This window comes from Triturus cristatus, chromosome 1_1, assembly GCF_964204655.1.
Source record: "Triturus cristatus chromosome 1_1, aTriCri1.1, whole genome shotgun sequence".
NCBI classification, from domain to species: Eukaryota; Metazoa; Chordata; class Amphibia; order Caudata; family Salamandridae; genus Triturus; species Triturus cristatus.
Window position 1 is genome coordinate 477,037,422 of NC_140579.1, and position 17,982 is coordinate 477,055,403.

Genomic DNA, 17,982 nt, shown 5'->3' on the forward strand with positions numbered 1-17,982 from the left:
AAAAAAGAGCAGTAAGTGTGCTTTCAAATTGGCAAAGAAATTTCGTTTTGTGACTAATGTGAAAACATGACTCTGTGTGCAAATAGGAATTACAGCCAGAGATTTATTGCGTTTTGCTCTGGTGATTTCACAGTTGCATTAGTAGGAAAAAGGGGGAGCGATTTTTTGGTGCAGAAGCAGACTCTTAGCACACACCCAGCTCCTTTCCATGTATAATCATGCACAGTATTTACAAGCGAGTGGGGTTTGAGGTTTCAGTCTGTAATGCAAATACATTCAGCATCACTAAGGCTGGTTGCCCTTGCTGGAGTGTAGGCAGTCACCCAGGATACACATGGTGGTGGTCTGAAAAAGCAGTCTGAACATGGGCTTTTTAAAAAATCTGAAAAGTGGATTCATAATGTGTCAGTCTGTAAAAGTGATTATCACTTGCCAAAAAAAAAGAGCAGTAAGTGTGCTTTCAAATTGGCAAAGAAATTTCGTTTTGTGACTAATGTGAAAACATGACTCTGTGTGCAAATAGGAATTACAGCCAGAGATTTATTGCGTTTTGCTCTGGTGATTTCACAGTTGCATTAGTAGGAAAAAGGGGGAGCGATTTTTTGGTGCAGAAGCAGACTCTTAGCACACACCCAGCTCCTTTCCATGTATAATCATGCACAGTATTTACAAGCGAGTGGGGTTTGAGGTTTCAGTCTGTAATGCAAATACATTCAGCATCACTAAGGCTGCTTGCCCTTGCTGGAGTGTAGGCAGTCACCCAGGATACACATGGTGGTGGTCTGAAAAAGCAGTCTGGACATGGGCTTTTTAAAAAATCTGAAAAGTGGATTCATAATGTGTCAGTCTGTAAAAGTGATTATCACTTGCCAAAAAAAAAGAGCAGTAAGTGTGCTTTCAAATTGGCAAAGAAATTTCGTTTTGTGACTAATGTGAAAACATGACTCTGTGTGCAAATAGGAATTACAGGCAGAGATTTATTGCGTTTTGCTCTGGTGATTTCACAGTTGCATTAGTAGGAAAAACGGGGAGCGATTTTTTGGTGCAGAAGCAGACTCTTAGCACACACCCAGCTCCTTTCCATGTATAATCATGCACAGTATTTACAAGCGAGTGGGGTTTGAGGTTTCAGTCAGTAATGCAAATACATTCAGCATCACTAAGGCTGGTTGCCCTTGCTGGAGTGTAGGCAGTCACCCAGGATACACATGGTGGTGGTCTGAAAAAGCAGTCTGGACATGGGCTTTTTAAAAAATCTGAAAAGTGGATTCATAATGTGTCAGTCTGTAAAAGGGATTATCACTTGCCAAAAAAAAAGAGCAGTAAGTGTGCTTTCAAATTGGCAAAGAAATTTCGTTTTGTGACTAATGTGAAAACATGACTCTGTGTGCAAATAGGAATTACAGCCAGAGATTTATTGCGTTTTGCTCTGGTGATTTCACAGTTGCATTAGTAGGAAAAAGGGGGAGCGATTTTTTGGTGCAGAAGCAGACTCTTAGCACACACCCAGCTCCTTTCCATGTATAATCATGCACAGTATTTACAAGCGAGTGGGGTTTGAGGGTTCAGTCTGTAATGCAAATACATTCAGCATCACTAAGGCTGGTTGCCCTTGCTGGAGTGTAGGCAGTCACCCAGGATACACATGGTGGTGGTCTGAAAAAGCAGTCTGGACATGGGCTTTTTAAAAAATCTGAAAAGTGGATTCATAATGTGTCAGTCTGTAAAAGTGATTATCACTTGCCAAAAAAAAGAGCAGTAAGTGTGCTTTCAAATTGGCAAAGAAATTTCGTTTTGTGACTAATGTGAAAACATGACTCTGTGTGCAAATAGGAATTACAGGCAGAGATTTATTGCGTTTTGCTCTGGTGATTTCACAGTTGCATTAGTAGGAAAAAGGGGGAGCAATTTTTTGGTGCAGAAGCAGACTCTTAGCACACACCCAGCTCCTTTCCATGTATAATCATGCACAGTATTTACAAGCGAGTGGGGTTTGAGGTTTCAGTCTGTAATGCAAATACATTCAGCGTCACTAAGGCTGGTTGCCCTTGCTGGAGTGTAGGCAGTCACCCAGGATACACATGGTGGTGGTCTGAAAAAGCAGTCTGGACATGGGCTTTTTAAAAAATCTGAAAAGTGGATTCATAATGTGTCAGTCTGTAAAAGTGATTATCACTTGCCAAAAAAAAAGAGCAGTAAGTGTGCTTTCAAATTGGCAAAGAAATTTCGTTTTGTGACTAATGTGAAAACATGACTCTGTGTGCAAATAGGAATTACAGGCAGAGATTTATTGCGTTTTGCTCTGGTGATTTCACAGTTGCATTAGTAGGAAAAAGGGGGAGCGATTTTTTGGTGCAGAAGCAGACTCTTAGCACACACCAAGCTCCTTTCCATGTATAATCATGCACAGTATTTACAAGCGAGTGGGGTTTGAGGTTTCAGTCTGTAATGCAAATACATTCAGCATCACTAAGGCTGGTTGCCCTTGCTGGAGTGTAGGCAGTCACCCAGGATACACATGGTGGTGGTCTGAAAAAGCAGTCTGGACATGGGCTTTTTAAAAAATCTGAAAAGTGGATTCATAATGTGTCAGTCTGTAAAAGTGATTATCACTTGCCAAAAAAAAAGAGCAGTAAGTGTGCTTTCAAATTGGCAAAGAAATTTCGTTTTGTGACTAATGTGAAAACATGACTCTGTGTGCAAATAGGAATTACAGGCAGAGATGTATTGCGTTTTGCTCTGGTGATTTCACAGTTGCATTAGTAGGAAAAAGGGGGAGTGATTTTTTGGTGCAGAAGCAGACTCTTAGCACACACCCAGCTGCTTTCCATGTAGAATCATGCACAGTATTTACAAGCGAGTGGGGTTTGAGGTTTCAGTCAGTAATGCAAATACATTCAGCATCACTAAGGCTGGTTGCCCTTGCTGGAGTGTAGGCAGTCACCCAGGATACACATGGTGGTGGTCTGAAAAAGCAGTCTGGACATGGGCTTTTTAAAAAATCTGAAAAGTGGATTCATAATGTGTCAGTCTGTAAAAGTGATTATCACTTGCCAAAAAAAAGAGCAGTAAGTGTGCTTTCAAATTGGCAAAGAAATTTTGTTTTGTGACTAATGTGAAAACATGACTCTGTGTGCAAATAGGAATTACAGGCAGAGATTTATTGCGTTTTGCTCTGGTGATTTCACAGTTGCATTAGTAGGAAAAAGGGGGAGCAATTTTTTGGTGCAGAAGCAGACTCTTAGCACACACCCAGCTCCTTTCCATGTATAATCATGCACAGTATTTACAAGCGAGTGGGGTTTGAGGTTTCAGTCTGTAATGCAAATACATTCAGCGTCACTAAGGCTGGTTGCCCTTGCTGGAGTGTAGGCAGTCACCCAGGATACACATGGTGGTGGTCTGAAAAAGCAGTCTGGACATGGGCTTTTTAAAAAATCTGAAAAGTGGATTCATAATGTGTCAGTCTGTAAAAGTGATTATCACTTGCCAAAAAAAAAGAGCAGTAAGTGTGCTTTCAAATTGGCAAAGAAATTTCGTTTTGTGACTAATGTGAAAACATGACTCTGTGTGCAAATAGGAATTACAGGCAGAGATTTATTGCGTTTTGCTCTGGTGATTTCACAGTTGCATTAGTAGGAAAAAGGGGGAGCGATTTTTTGGTGCAGAAGCAGACTCTTAGCACACACCCAGCTCCTTTCCATGTATAATCATGCACAGTATTTACAAGCGAGTGGGGTTTGAGGTTTCAGTCTGTAATGCAAATACATTCAGCATCACTAAGGCTGGTTGCCCTTGCTGGAGTGTAGGCAGTCACCCAGGATACACATGGTGGTGGTCTGAAAAAGCAGTCTGGACATGGGCTTTTTAAAAAATCTGAAAAGTGGATTCATAATGTGTCAGTCTGTAAAAGTGATTATCACTTGCCAAAAAAAAAGAGCAGTAAGTGTGCTTTCAAATTGGCAAAGAAATTTTGTTTTGTGACTAATGTGAAAACATGACTCTGTGTGCAAATAGGAATTACAGCCAGAGATTTATTGCGTTTTGCTCTGGTGATTTCACAGTTGCATTAGTAGGAAAAAGGGGGAGCGATTTTTTGGTGCAGAAGCAGACTCTTAGCACACACCCAGCTCCTTTCCATGTATAATCATGCACAGTATTTACAAGCGAGTGGGGTTTGAGGGTTCAGTCTGTAATGCAAATACATTCAGCATCACTAAGGCTGGTTGCCCTTGCTGGAGTGTAGGCAGTCACCCAGGATACACATGGTGGTGGTCTGAAAAAGCAGTCTGGACATGGGCTTTTTAAAAAATCTGAAAAGTGGATTCATAATGTGTCAGTCTGTAAAAGTGATTATCACTTGCCAAAAAAAAAGAGCAGTAAGTGTGCTTTCAAATTGGCAAAGAAATTTCGTTTTGTGACTAATGTGAAAACATGACTCTGTGTGCAAATAGGAATTACAGGCAGAGATTTATTGCGTTTTGCTCTGGTGATTTCACAGTTGCATTAGTAGGAAAAAGGGGGAGCGATTTTTTGGTGCAGAAGCAGACTCTTAGCACACACCCAGCTCCTTTCCATGTATAATCATGCACAGTATTTACAAGCGAGTGGGGTTTGAGGTTTCAGTCTGTAATGCAAATACATTCAGCATCACTAAGGCTGGTTGCCCTTGCTGGAGTGTAGGCAGTCACCCAGGATACACATGGTGGTGGTCTGAAAAAGCAGTCTGGACATGGGCTTTTTAAAAAATCTGAAAAGTGGATTCATAATGTGTCAGTCTGTAAAAGTGATTATCACTTGCCAAAAAAAAAGAGCAGTAAGTGTGCTTTCAAATTGGCAAAGAAATTTCGTTTTGTGACTAATGTGAAAACATGACTCTGTGTGCAAATAGGAATTACAGGCAGAGATGTATTGCGTTTTGCTCTGGTGATTTCACAGTTGCATTAGTAGGAAAAAGGGGGAGTGATTTTTTGGTGCAGAAGCAGACTCTTAGCACACACCCAGCTGCTTTCCATGTAGAATCATGCACAGTATTTACAAGCGAGTGGGGTTTGAGGTTTCAGTCAGTAATGCAAATACATTCAGCATCACTAAGGCTGGTTGCCCTTGCTGGAGTGTAGGCAGTCACCCAGGATACACATGGTGGTGGTCTGAAAAAGCAGTCTGGACATGGGCTTTTTAAAAAATCTGAAAAGTGGATTCATAATGTGTCAGTCTGTAAAAGTGATTATCACTTGCCAAAAAAAAGAGCAGTAAGTGTGCTTTCAAATTGGCAAAGAAATTTCGTTTTGTGACTAATGTGAAAACATGACTCTGTGTGCAAATAGGAATTACAGGCAGAGATTTATTGCGTTTTGCTCTGGTGATTTCACAGTTGCATTAGTAGGAAAAAGGGGGAGCAATTTTTTGGTGCAGAAGCAGACTCTTAGCACACACCCAGCTCCTTTCCATGTATAATCATGCACAGTATTTACAAGCGAGTGGGGTTTGAGGTTTCAGTCTGTAATGCAAATACATTCAGCGTCACTAAGGCTGGTTGCCCTTGCTGGAGTGTAGGCAGTCACCCAGGATACACATGGTGGTGGTCTGAAAAAGCAGTCTGGACATGGGCTTTTTAAAAAATCTGAAAAGTGGATTCATAATGTGTCAGTCTGTAAAAGTGATTATCACTTGCCAAAAAAAAAGAGCAGTAAGTGTGCTTTCAAATTGGCAAAGAAATTTCGTTTTGTGACTAATGTGAAAACATGACTCTGTGTGCAAATAGGAATTACAGGCAGAGATTTATTGCGTTTTGCTCTGGTGATTTCACAGTTGCATTAGTAGGAAAAAGGGGGAGCGATTTTTTGGTGCAGAAGCAGACTCTTAGCACACACCCAGCTCCTTTCCATGTATAATCATGCACAGTATTTACAAGCGAGTGGGGTTTGAGGTTTCAGTCTGTAATGCAAATACATTCAGCATCACTAAGGCTGGTTGCCCTTGCTGGAGTGTAGGCAGTCACCCAGGATACACATGGTGGTGGTCTGAAAAAGCAGTCTGGACATGGGCTTTTTAAAAAATCTGAAAAGTGGATTCATAATGTGTCAGTCTGTAAAAGTGATTATCACTTGCCAAAAAAAAAGAGCAGTAAGTGTGCTTTCAAATTGGCAAAGAAATTTCGTTTTGTGACTAATGTGAAAACATGACTCTGTGTGCAAATAGGAATTACAGCCAGAGATTTATTGCGTTTTGCTCTGGTGATTTCACAGTTGCATTAGTAGGAAAAAGGGGGAGCGATTTGTTGGTGCAGAAGCAGACTCTTAGCACACACCCAGCTCCTTTCCATGTATAATCATGCACAGTATTTACAAGCGAGTGGGGTTTGAGGTTTCAGTCTGTAATGCAAATACATTCAGCATCACTAAGGCTGGTTGCCCTTGCTGGAGTGTAGGCAGTCACCCAGGATACACATGGTGGTGGTCTGAAAAAGCAGTCTGGACATGGGCTTTTTAAAAAATCTGAAAAGTGGATTCATAATGTGTCAGTCTGTAAAAGTGATTATCACTTGCCAAAAAAAAAGAGCAGTAAGTGTGCTTTCAAATTGGCAAAGAAATTTCGTTTTGTGACTAATGTGAAAACATGACTCTGTGTGCAAATAGGAATTACAGGCAGAGATTTATTGCGTTTTGCTCTGGTGATTTCACAGTTGCATTAGTAGGAAAAAGGGGGAGCGATTTTTTGGTGCAGAAGCAGACTCTTAGCACACACCCAGCTCCTTTCCATGTATAATCATGCACAGTATTTACAAGCGAGTGGGGTTTGAGGTTTCAGTCAGTAATGCAAATACATTCAGCATCACTAAGGCTGGTTGCCCTTGCTGGAGTGTAGGCAGTCACCCAGGATACACATGGTGGTGGTCTGAAAAAGCAGTCTGGACATGGGCTTTTTAAAAAATCTGAAAAGTGGATTCATAATGTGTCAGTCTGTAAAAGTGATTATCACTTGCCAAAAAAAAAGAGCAGTAAGTGTGCTTTCAAATTGGCAAAGAAATTTCGTTTTGTGACTAATGTGAAAACATGACTCTGTGTGCAAATAGGAATTACAGCCAGAGATTTATTGCGTTTTGCTCTGGTGATTTCACAGTTGCATTAGTAGGAAAAATGGGGAGCGATTTTTTGGTGCAGAAGCAGACTCTTAGCACACACCCAGCTCCTTTCCATGTATAATCATGCACAGTATTTACAAGCGAGTGGGGTTTGAGGGTTCAGTCTGTAATGCAAATACATTCAGCATCACTAAGGCTGGTTGCCCTTGCTGGAGTGTAGGCAGTCACCCAGGATACACATGGTGGTGGTCTGAAAAAGCAGTCTGGACATGGGCTTTTTAAAAAATCTGAAAAGTGGATTCATAATGTGTCAGTCTGTAAAAGTGATTATCACTTGCCAAAAAAAAAGAGCAGTAAGTGTGCTTTCAAATTGGCAAAGAAATTTCGTTTTGTGACTAATGTGAAAACATGACTCTGTGTGCAAATAGGAATTACAGCCAGAGATTTATTGCGTTTTGCTCTGGTGATTTCACAGTTGCATTAGTAGGAAAAAGGGGGAGCGATTTTTTGGTGCAGAAGCAGACTCTTAGCACACACCCAGCTCCTTTCCATGTATAATCATGCACAGTATTTACAAGCGAGTGGGGTTTGAGTTTTCAGTCTGTAATGCAAATACATTCAGCATCACTAAGGCTGGTTGCCCTTGCTGGAGTGTAGACAGTCACCCAGGATACACATGGTGGTGGTCTGAAAAAGCAGTCTGGACATGGGCTTTTTAAAAAATCTGAAAAGTGGATTCATAATGTGTCAGTCTGTAAAAGTGATTATCACTTGCCAAAAAAAAAGAGCAGTAAGTGTGCTTTCAAATTGGCAAAGAAATTTCGTTTTGTGACTAATGTCAAAACATGACTCTGTGTGCAAATAGGAATTACAGGCAGAGATTTATTGCGTTTTGCTCTGGTGATTTCACAGTTGCATTAGTAGGAAAAAGGGGGAGCGATTTTTTGGTGCAGAAGCAGACTCTTAGCACACACCCAGCTGCTTTCCATGTATAATCATGCACAGTATTTACAAGCGAGTGGGGTTTGAGGTTTCAGTCTGTAATGCAAATACATTCAGCATCACTAAGGCTGGTTGCCCTTGCTGGAGTGTAGGCAGTCACCCAGGATACACATGGTGGTGGTCTGAAAAAGCAGTCTGGACATGGGCTTTTTAAAAAATCTGAAAAGTGGATTCATAATGTGTCAGTCTGTAAAAGTGATTATCACTTGCCAAAAAAAAAGAGCAGTAAGTGTGCTTTCAAATTGGCAAAGAAATTTCGTTTTGTGACTAATGTGAAAACATGACTCTGTGTGCAAATAGGAATTACAGGCAGAGATGTATTGCGTTTTGCTCTGGTGATTTCACAGTTGCATTAGTAGGAAAAAGGGGGAGTGATTTTTTGGTGCAGAAGCAGACTCTTAGCACACACCCAGCTGCTTTCCATGTAGAATCATGCACAGTATTTACAAGCGAGTGGGGTTTGAGGTTTCAGTCAGTAATGCAAATACATTCAGCATCACTAAGGCTGGTTGCCCTTGCTGGAGTGTAGGCAGTCACCCAGGATACACATGGTGGTGGTCTGAAAAAGCAGTCTGGACATGGGCTTTTTAAAAAATCTGAAAAGTGGATTCATAATGTGTCAGTCTGTAAAAGTGATTATCACTTGCCAAAAAAAAGAGCAGTAAGTGTGCTTTCAAATTGGCAAAGAAATTTCGTTTTGTGACTAATGTGAAAACATGACTCTGTGTGCAAATAGGAATTACAGGCAGAGATTTATTGCGTTTTGCTCTGGTGATTTCACAGTTGCATTAGTAGGAAAAAGGGGGAGCAATTTTTTGGTGCAGAAGCAGACTCTTAGCACACACCCAGCTCCTTTCCATGTATAATCATGCACAGTATTTACAAGCGAGTGGGGTTTGAGGTTTCAGTCTGTAATGCAAATACATTCAGCGTCACTAAGGCTGGTTGCCCTTGCTGGAGTGTAGGCAGTCACCCAGGATACACATGGTGGTGGTCTGAAAAAGCAGTCTGGACATGGGCTTTTTAAAAAATCTGAAAAGTGGATTCATAATGTGTCAGTCTGTAAAAGTGATTATCACTTGCCAAAAAAAAAGAGCAGTAAGTGTGCTTTCAAATTGGCAAAGAAATTTCGTTTTGTGACTAATGTGAAAACATGACTCTGTGTGCAAATAGGAATTACAGCCAGAGATTTATTGCGTTTTGCTCTGGTGATTTCACAGTTGCATTAGTAGGAAAAAGGGGGAGCGATTTTTTGGTGCAGAAGCAGACTCTTAGCACACACCCAGCTCCTTTCCATGTATAATCATGCACAGTATTTACAAGCGAGTGGGGTTTGAGGTTTCAGTCTGTAATGCAAATACATTCAGCATCACTAAGGCTGGTTGCCCTTGCTGGAGTGTAGGCAGTCACCCAGGATACACATGGTGGTGGTCTGAAAAAGCAGTTTGGACATGTGCTTTTAAAAAAATCTGAAAAGTGGATTTATAATGTGTCAGTCTGTAAAAGTGATTATCACTTGCCAAAAAAAAGAGTAATAAGTGTGTTTTCTAATTGGCAAAGAAATTACGTTTTGTGACTATTGTGAAAAGAAATGTAGTAATATATTTAAATAAAATAAAGGATTTTTTTTTAGTTTTTTTCAGGTATTGCTGAAGAGCAGTGAACAAAATTTAAGATGCCTACAAAATCCAGAGTTAAAAAAACCCACAAAAAAAACCTATATTTGAAGACAACTGGAGGACCAAAGTTAGTAGAAGATGCTCATGTTGGGAAAAAGAAAAAATCTTCTGGTAAGCAGACAAAACAATTTCTAAAAAATATATTCAAAAGAAGGAAAAATGTACAAAATGTCTGTACTGGAAAGAATGTTTTGAAAAGAAAAGGACAGGAAAAAATTGAGAATTTAGTTAATGCAAATATACCTTCTGCAACTGAAAAGATTTACATAAATAGAAAAACAGCGTTTAAAGAGATACGTAGAAAAATGTTTCAGAGAAGAGTTATGTCCAATTTGATAAAGGATGTGAAGAAATATAAGCAAAAGACTAAGTTTTATAAAAGAAAAAAAGAAATTGAAGCCATTGCAGCAAAGGCATTAGAATTAAAAAGGAAACTATTCATTTTAATTTTGAATAGGATGCGTACATTAGACAAAATGGTTAATGTACTGAAATCACATAGCAAAAGGAAAAGAGTAGTGAACAGAACAAACTTTTGTAAAGTGTTTTTAGGAAAGTGGATGCATAGTTCAAGTAGTGAACCTTTTTTTAATGAAGAGAGCTATTTTCAAAGTAATAGTTTGCTGCATGCAGTTGACACCAGAGGTCGTGCTTACGAAGTGAAAAATGGTTGCATAATGGAGAAGGAGATAATGGTTCCAAGAGATGAGGTACAAGTGATGGCGGATGAGGCTATGGGGAGACGTCCTAAAGCCCCAGTGTACACTTGGAATTGTAGTAGTATTTGCACTGTGCGTCAGGAATCTATTGACAAATTTCGCGAGTTTCTAAGAGAATATAGTAAAAAAAGTATAAAACAGAAGATTAAGGTGCTTCAAAGTCTGGATCCATGCAGAGTGAGAGAGAATACTGGTTTGCAGGGTCATTCTCTGGCTTGTCTATCTAGAAAAGTGTGTAATAGTGTTTTCCATCATTTTAGGATGCTGGCTGTTCATCATACTGAAATGAGAAAGTTTGTGAGACGGTTGTATTTTGCCAAAAGTCCAGCAATAAAGTTAAATGAATTGAATAGGGCTCTGTTCCGAGGAACGGTATCAGATGTAGAGAAGGTTGTTGATGAAATTCAGTTTTGTTACTTTGGTCCTGAACAAAACAGTGCAGAGAAGGACACAGTAAATGAGGAAGAAGTGGAAGAGAATGTAGAACCCTCTGTAAGTAACACATTTAATGATCACATAACAAAATTTGCAATAATCTCTAATGAAAGACCAAATTTTACTTGTATTTGTTGCCGCAGAACTCATTATAGAAAACAAACCAGGAATGTTGATCTCTACAGAAAGAGTGAAAATGAAGATAATTATAAGTGGAAGGATTTTGCCACCTATATATTTCTTGAAAATTGTTTTGATTTGGGTGAAGATCAGCGTATTTGTAAATACTGTTACAACAAGTTAGAGGAAAATAGAATGCCGACCAGAGCTGTACATAATAATTTAGAATTGGATGCTATTCCTGCTGAACTTTCTGAATTAAATACATATGAGTCTATACTCATTCAATGTGTTCATCCGTTCCAGACCATAGTACGTATGGAGCCCAAAACTGGTAAATTACCTCCTTCAGATTTACTGAGAGGTTTAAAAGGTAGAGTGGTGTATTTGCCCTTGGATTTGAAAAAAAATATGGAAACTATTGATGCGGATACTTTGGAAACTGAACCATTAATTATTCTGGTTAATGGTGTACCTACAAAGAATAAGAAGATTTGTCAGGAGCTGGTAGATGTACGGAAAGTACAAAGAGCAAATTTGTATTTGAAAAGGAATAACAAATGGTATGAATCAATTTATATAGAAGAAGAAGAAGAAGAAGATTTACAAGAAGACACAGAAACACCAACTGGACAAATTGAAAAAGTGGACAAGTCAAAGGAAGAAGAAATTTATGAACATTTTAGCATACATCCTCTTCATTCAAAAGAAGTTATGGGAGACAATATTGATCTCTTTCAGATGAAGAAAGCAAAAGGAACTCCCGTGAGTGTATGGGAGGAGAGCTTGGAAGCTCGATGTTTTCCCCAGCTGTTTCCTAAAGGAAAAGGAGGACGATACGATGAACGTCCGGAACAGATTCCAGCTTCTGAGTATCGGACTACAAGACTATATGCTGAAGATCCCAGATTTCGACAAAGTATTCCATATTTGTTCCATCTTTTATTTGAAAGTGATTTGTCTGCACTGTCTTATGCAGTAAATCACATTTTAAAAAGTGGAGTACATTTACAAAATGTATCTGCTAAGGATTTTATGGAGAAAGTGCAGCACCGAGATGATCATTTGGAAACACAACTGATCAATCTGATGGCTTGTCAGCGTGGGACAAATGAATATTGGTACCGACGCCATGGTGAATTAAAATGCATGTTACGGAATTTAGGAACACCAATATGGTTCGTTACCCTAAGCTGTGCTGAGTACGCTTGGGATGATTTACTGGATTTTCTACGAGAGGCAAATTCAAACATTAAAAACATCGAATACAAGACAGCAGGAGAACTGTGCTCATTGGATCCGGTTAATGTTTGCAGATATTTCAATCATAGATTTGAGGCTATGATGTCCTTCATCTGCAATAAAAAAAATCCACCTCTTGGAGAAGTAGTAGATTTCTTTTGGAGAAAAGAGTACCAGGCAAGAGGTGCTCCTCATATTCATATGCTGTTGTGGATCAAGGATGCCCCAAAGTTTGGAACAGATACTGATGAAGCAGTGTTATCTTACATTGAAGAATATGCAACATGTGCTATACCAAAAAGCACAGAAGAGAAAAAGTTAAAGGAGCAAGTTTTACGTTTCCAAAGTCATCGGTGTGGAAAATACTGTCGACGGAAATACAAGAGCAAAGATAAATACTACACTAAATGTCGATTTGGATTTCCTAGACCTGTTCTTTCAAATGGAAGAGTAAACAGTTTTATGTCAGCTGTGAGACATACTATCACAAGAAAATCACCTAAGAATACCTACAACCTAAAAAGAAAAGAAGAATCAAAAAATATAAATGACTACAACCCAGTCATTTTATCCATGTGGAACGCTTACATGGATATACAGTATGTAGCTGACAATTCCATTGCTGTTGCTCGATATGTAACGTCTTACATTACGAAATCAGAAAAAACAGAATTGAAGGAAATGTGGGAAGAGATTTCTCACGAGAAGACTGTCAGTAAGAAGCTGTACAGTTTCAGTTTGAAGATGTTATCGCATCGAGAAATTGGATCCTACGAATGTTCAGATAGGTTATCTTCTGCAAGTCTCTACTCGAAATCAAGAAGAAGAATTTGGGCAAGTTTAGGCCTTGCAGCAATGAGAAATCGGGTACTAAAATCTGTTGGAGAAATTGAATATTTGGCCGAGAATGACCCAGAAAGTACAGATATTTTGAAATCAAACATGTTGGACACATATTATCCCAAGAGAAGTCAACATCTGGAGAACATGTGTCTCTATGAAGTGCTGCAGAACTACATTTATTCACGGAAAGCCGCAGAAGACATCAACAATGGAAATTATAAAGTCATTGGTGAGGAAGGATGTTTGGTAAAGCAAACAAAAGGAAGTTTGATAAATCACAGGAAGCTGAGTTGCGACACTACTGACAAGAAGGAATTTTACTACTTGGCTCTTTTACAGTTGTTTAAACCATGGCGTACAGAGGATGAACTACTGGGAGAATTTCAAAGCTATGAAGATTCTTTTAATGCTTGCAAAGACAGCATACAATGCAGTACATTCTCAAGTTATCTGCAAATGTTAAATGAAGAAATTGAACAGGAAACTACAATTGCAGCAGAAATAGCTAGAGACAGTTCTCAGGACAGCCAAAGTTCAGAAACACTCAGTCAAGCTCCCCTAGGACAACCAAACGTTGAAAATGAAGCATCAATAGCCATGAATGAAGTGGAAACGGCTATGAATAAAGCTCAAGAAGAATTTATAGACTTACAAAATTTGGAAAGACAACTGAATGAAGAGCAGCAACAAATTTATGAAGAGATCAGAAAAAAAATTGATCACGGATTTCTACATGAAAAAAAAGAGTGCTCATGCACATCATTTTATCCAATCAGGATGTATGTAAGCGGACAAGCTGGAACTGGAAAAAGTTTCCTAATTAAAGTCATCAGAAGCTACCTACAGCAAAAAACGGATTCTACTTTGTCTTGTGTGGTTACTGCTCCAACTGGGTTAGCAGCATATAACATAAAAGGAATCACTTTACATCGTTTGCTAATGTTACCAGTGGAGCATGAGAACAAAATACAATACAACAAGCTAACTGGAGAAGCATCCTTGGAAGTTTCAAGAGTATTGAAGAAGATGCAAGTTCTCATTATTGATGAGGTGAGCATGGTTTCAAACTTAATGCTTGCCTTTGTGCATTTAAGAATGCAGCAAATTTTGAAGACAGACTATGACATGTTATTTGGTGGAAAACACGTCATAGTTTTTGGAGATCTTTTGCAACTTACTCCAGTTAAAGGACAACCAGTGTTTAATACTGTCACACATGAAGACACGAAGAAGTCATTGGGAAGCATCGGAAATACAAATATTTGGTCCTTCTTTGAGTACAAGGAACTTACTACTAATATGAGGCAAGCAAGCGATGAAGAATATGGAAGTATTCTGAAAGATATCAGAATTGGACTACTCACAGAAGTTGGCAAAAAAGCATTACAGAGTCGGCTGCTACATAATTTATTTCCAAAGGAAGAAATAGTTGCAGAGAAGATATACAAGAACATTGCAGAAAACAAAAGTGTCATCTGCTTAATGCCAACTCTACGTGAATGCTCAATATTCAATGAGGAGCTTTTGAAATTGGAAAAGGAAGAGATCAGGAAATTGGAAGCAGTGGACAAAATTGAGGATGGAAGAATTACTGTCACAGTAACAGGCACACTGAAAAATAAATTGGATTCACTAGAGAAGAACATTTCCAAAACAGCTGGATTAGAAAAAAATCTATATGTTTGCATGAACTGTAGAGTATTTTTAAGGAGAAATTTGGATGTTGAAAAAGGTTTAGTTAATGGAGCTATGGGAAGAGTTGTGGGTTTTATTAATTATCAGAAAAAAGATGGAATTGAATGTTTAAAAATAAAATTTGATCAGATAGAAGAAGTTAAAGACATTTGTCGTTGTACAGTTCGTTTCATGCTTGTGAAAGACTTATATGTACGTAGGAAGCAGTTTCCGTTTTCGCTAGCATATGCTGTAACTATTCACAAGTCTCAAGGATTGACTGTAGATTGTGCATTTGTGAACATTGGTTCAACTGTGTTCAAAGAAGGTATGGCATATGTTGCTTTGTCACGAGTGAAAACATTATCAGGTTTATTCATGATAGACTTGGATGACTCAAAAGTTAGTGCTGATACAAATTGTGTAAAGGAGTATAATAGATTAAGAAGAAGCTATGCTCCTCATTTAGGTCAGTTTCCTGTGTTGGAGAAACTGGTAGTTTCTCGTAAAAGGAGAAATGAGAATATCTGTAATGAAGATGTAGAGAGGAGGAAAAAAAAGAGGAGTGATGTAATTGCAAGCAAAAAGAGTAAGGAAAAAGAAGAACAGGTTGTAGGATGTCATTTTGAAAATAGCTCTGGTGTCAACTGCTACGCTAATGTAGTGCTGAATGTTGCATTTTATCTGGAAAGTTTGCAAGAGCAGATAATAGTAAATCAGGGAAAAAGATTCTGTTCTGAGCTGAGTCTCCTTTTTCAAAAGCTGAGTAATGATAAAACTCAAATAGAAAGTGCTACTGAAATTAGAAAACTTTTAGATGTATGTTCAGGACGAACACAGTTTTCTCAAAATGAACAGCAAGATGCACACGAATTTTTGATGTTTTTTCTTCAGGTACTGGAAGAAGAAGAAGTTGCAATTGATAATTTATTTGGTCTCTCTTATAAATGGGAACATAGTTGTGAAAACTGTTATAATATATGTGGCTCTAATGTTGATAATGAAAGGTTTATTTTTTTGACATTGCCAGAGACTAAAACAGTCACTTTTGCTAAATTAGTTAAAGATGCTAATCATAGCATACAATGCGGTGAGTGTCAATCTGACATGTTTTCAACATTAATTTTAAAGGAATACGGACAGTATGTAATTTTAATGATGCAACGATGTAGAGCTGATGGTTCAAAATTGGATACTTTAATAAAGAAGTTTACAGGACAGCAATTATCAATTTCAGGAAAAACTTTTGTAACTGTTGCAATAATTTTCCATGAAGGACCTACTGTTACTTCTGGACATTACACAGTTTATCTTAAATGTGAAAAAGGCTGGACACTGTGTAATGATTCCCAATTGGTTTTTAAGCAACGTTTGCCTTTTGATTTAGCAAATTCCTATCTAATCTTCCTGAAACCTAAATTTTAGAGAGACTTGGCAAGATCTGGACAAAACAATTTTACCATTTTATTGGATTACCATTGGAATTTTCAAAAATAAAGATTTTTTAAATTATCATTTGGCCTAATGGAAAGATAACCAATTGTAATGTGGACTTTTTTAATTTTTAATGAAACTTTCTAAAACCAAAAATTTAGAGAAAATCGGTAACATCTGCCCAATTTAAATTTTGGAATGTTATTGGAGTGCCATTGGAAATTTTTTCAAAAAAGATTTTTTAAATTACTATTTGGCCATGTGGAAAGGTAACCAATTCTATTGTGGACTTAATAAATTATTAATAAATCTTTCGGGAACCAATATGTTACAGAGAATCGGTGAGATCTGTACAAATAAAACTTTAGAATTTTATTGGATTACCATTGGAAATTTAATCAAAAAAGAATTTTAAAATTACTATTTGGCCTAAAGAAAATGGAACCAGATGTATTGTGGAGTTATTTGAGATATAATATTGTGATTATACTTCTGAAACAAAAATATCAGACGGTATTTTAAAGAAATAAGTATTGATATTAGATGATATTTTTTTAGAATATTATGCATTTCTATAATGTTAAGTTTAAGTAAAAAGAGATTCTGGGCTTTTTTAATACAATCTTTGAGATTGTTATTTTTTTTTTGCCCGCTGTTAAATGATGAATGCAATTGCTTTCACAATTTATAGTGAAATGCAATATATTCTGAAAACAGCAAAAATAAGGCAAAAATATTTTTTGATAAATATGTAAATATGTGTACTGTATTATAAAATGTTTTAAAAATATTAATACTTTTTTCTTTTTTTTCAGATTGATATAGAAAATTTTCGAAAACTAGAACCATTTTTAAAGCAATTTTTTTAAAAAACAAATGAATAAATATTTTTTTGAGTGGGTATGGTAAGTCAATAATAATAATTGTAGTCTCTCAAGGACCTTGTAATGTGATAATTGATTTTTACTGTTTTTAAAAAAAAAAAAAAAAAATTACGCGCACCGTACGCGTACGGTAAAAAAAAAAAAAAAAAAGTTTTTAAAAACATATATAAAAAAAGATGAAAGATAAGGTTGGCTCTTAAAAGAGCCGTTGTGTTCATGCAGGGACAGAGGAAAGAAAGATTGGGAATATTAGACGGTACGACAAGTGTGCTGATCTATTTTACTGTTCACCAGGGAAACACTGGTCTCCCTATAAGTAATTAGATCATGACAAGTGGCGCACCGTACTTCAACCCTCGCAAACCGAGGGTTAATTTCCAGAGGGCCAGAAAAAGGAGATGCTCCCCCCACAGATGAAGGGCTCACCTGACCTGCAGAAGAAGGACTCGGCTCTGCAGATGATGGTCCAGGCTGAGCTGCTGTGGATGTGCTTGGTTGACTTACTGAAGGGTTACCTCCAGTAAGTCGAGCATGTGTCCTTCTGTGTACATCCTTGAGGTGTCTCATCATGGTATGATTCCCAAAGGAATACTTCCTGTCAGGATTACCTCTTGAAAGTACACGCTTACACAGCTTACAAGTTACTAAGGGTGCATTTACCTTTTGCTGGCCTTCAGGAAAAGTAAAATAATCCCATACATAAGAGGTCTTTTGTTTCCTCGCTCTCTGCCTCAAGGTAGTGCTGCTAGTGCTAGCCTCACTCTCAGAAGGGCTCTGCTGGTCTGCCATCGTATCACAAAGACAACCCAGCTCCTTCTCCTAAGGGATCACAAGCAGAAATGAGGGGAATGGGTGTGGTGTAGGAG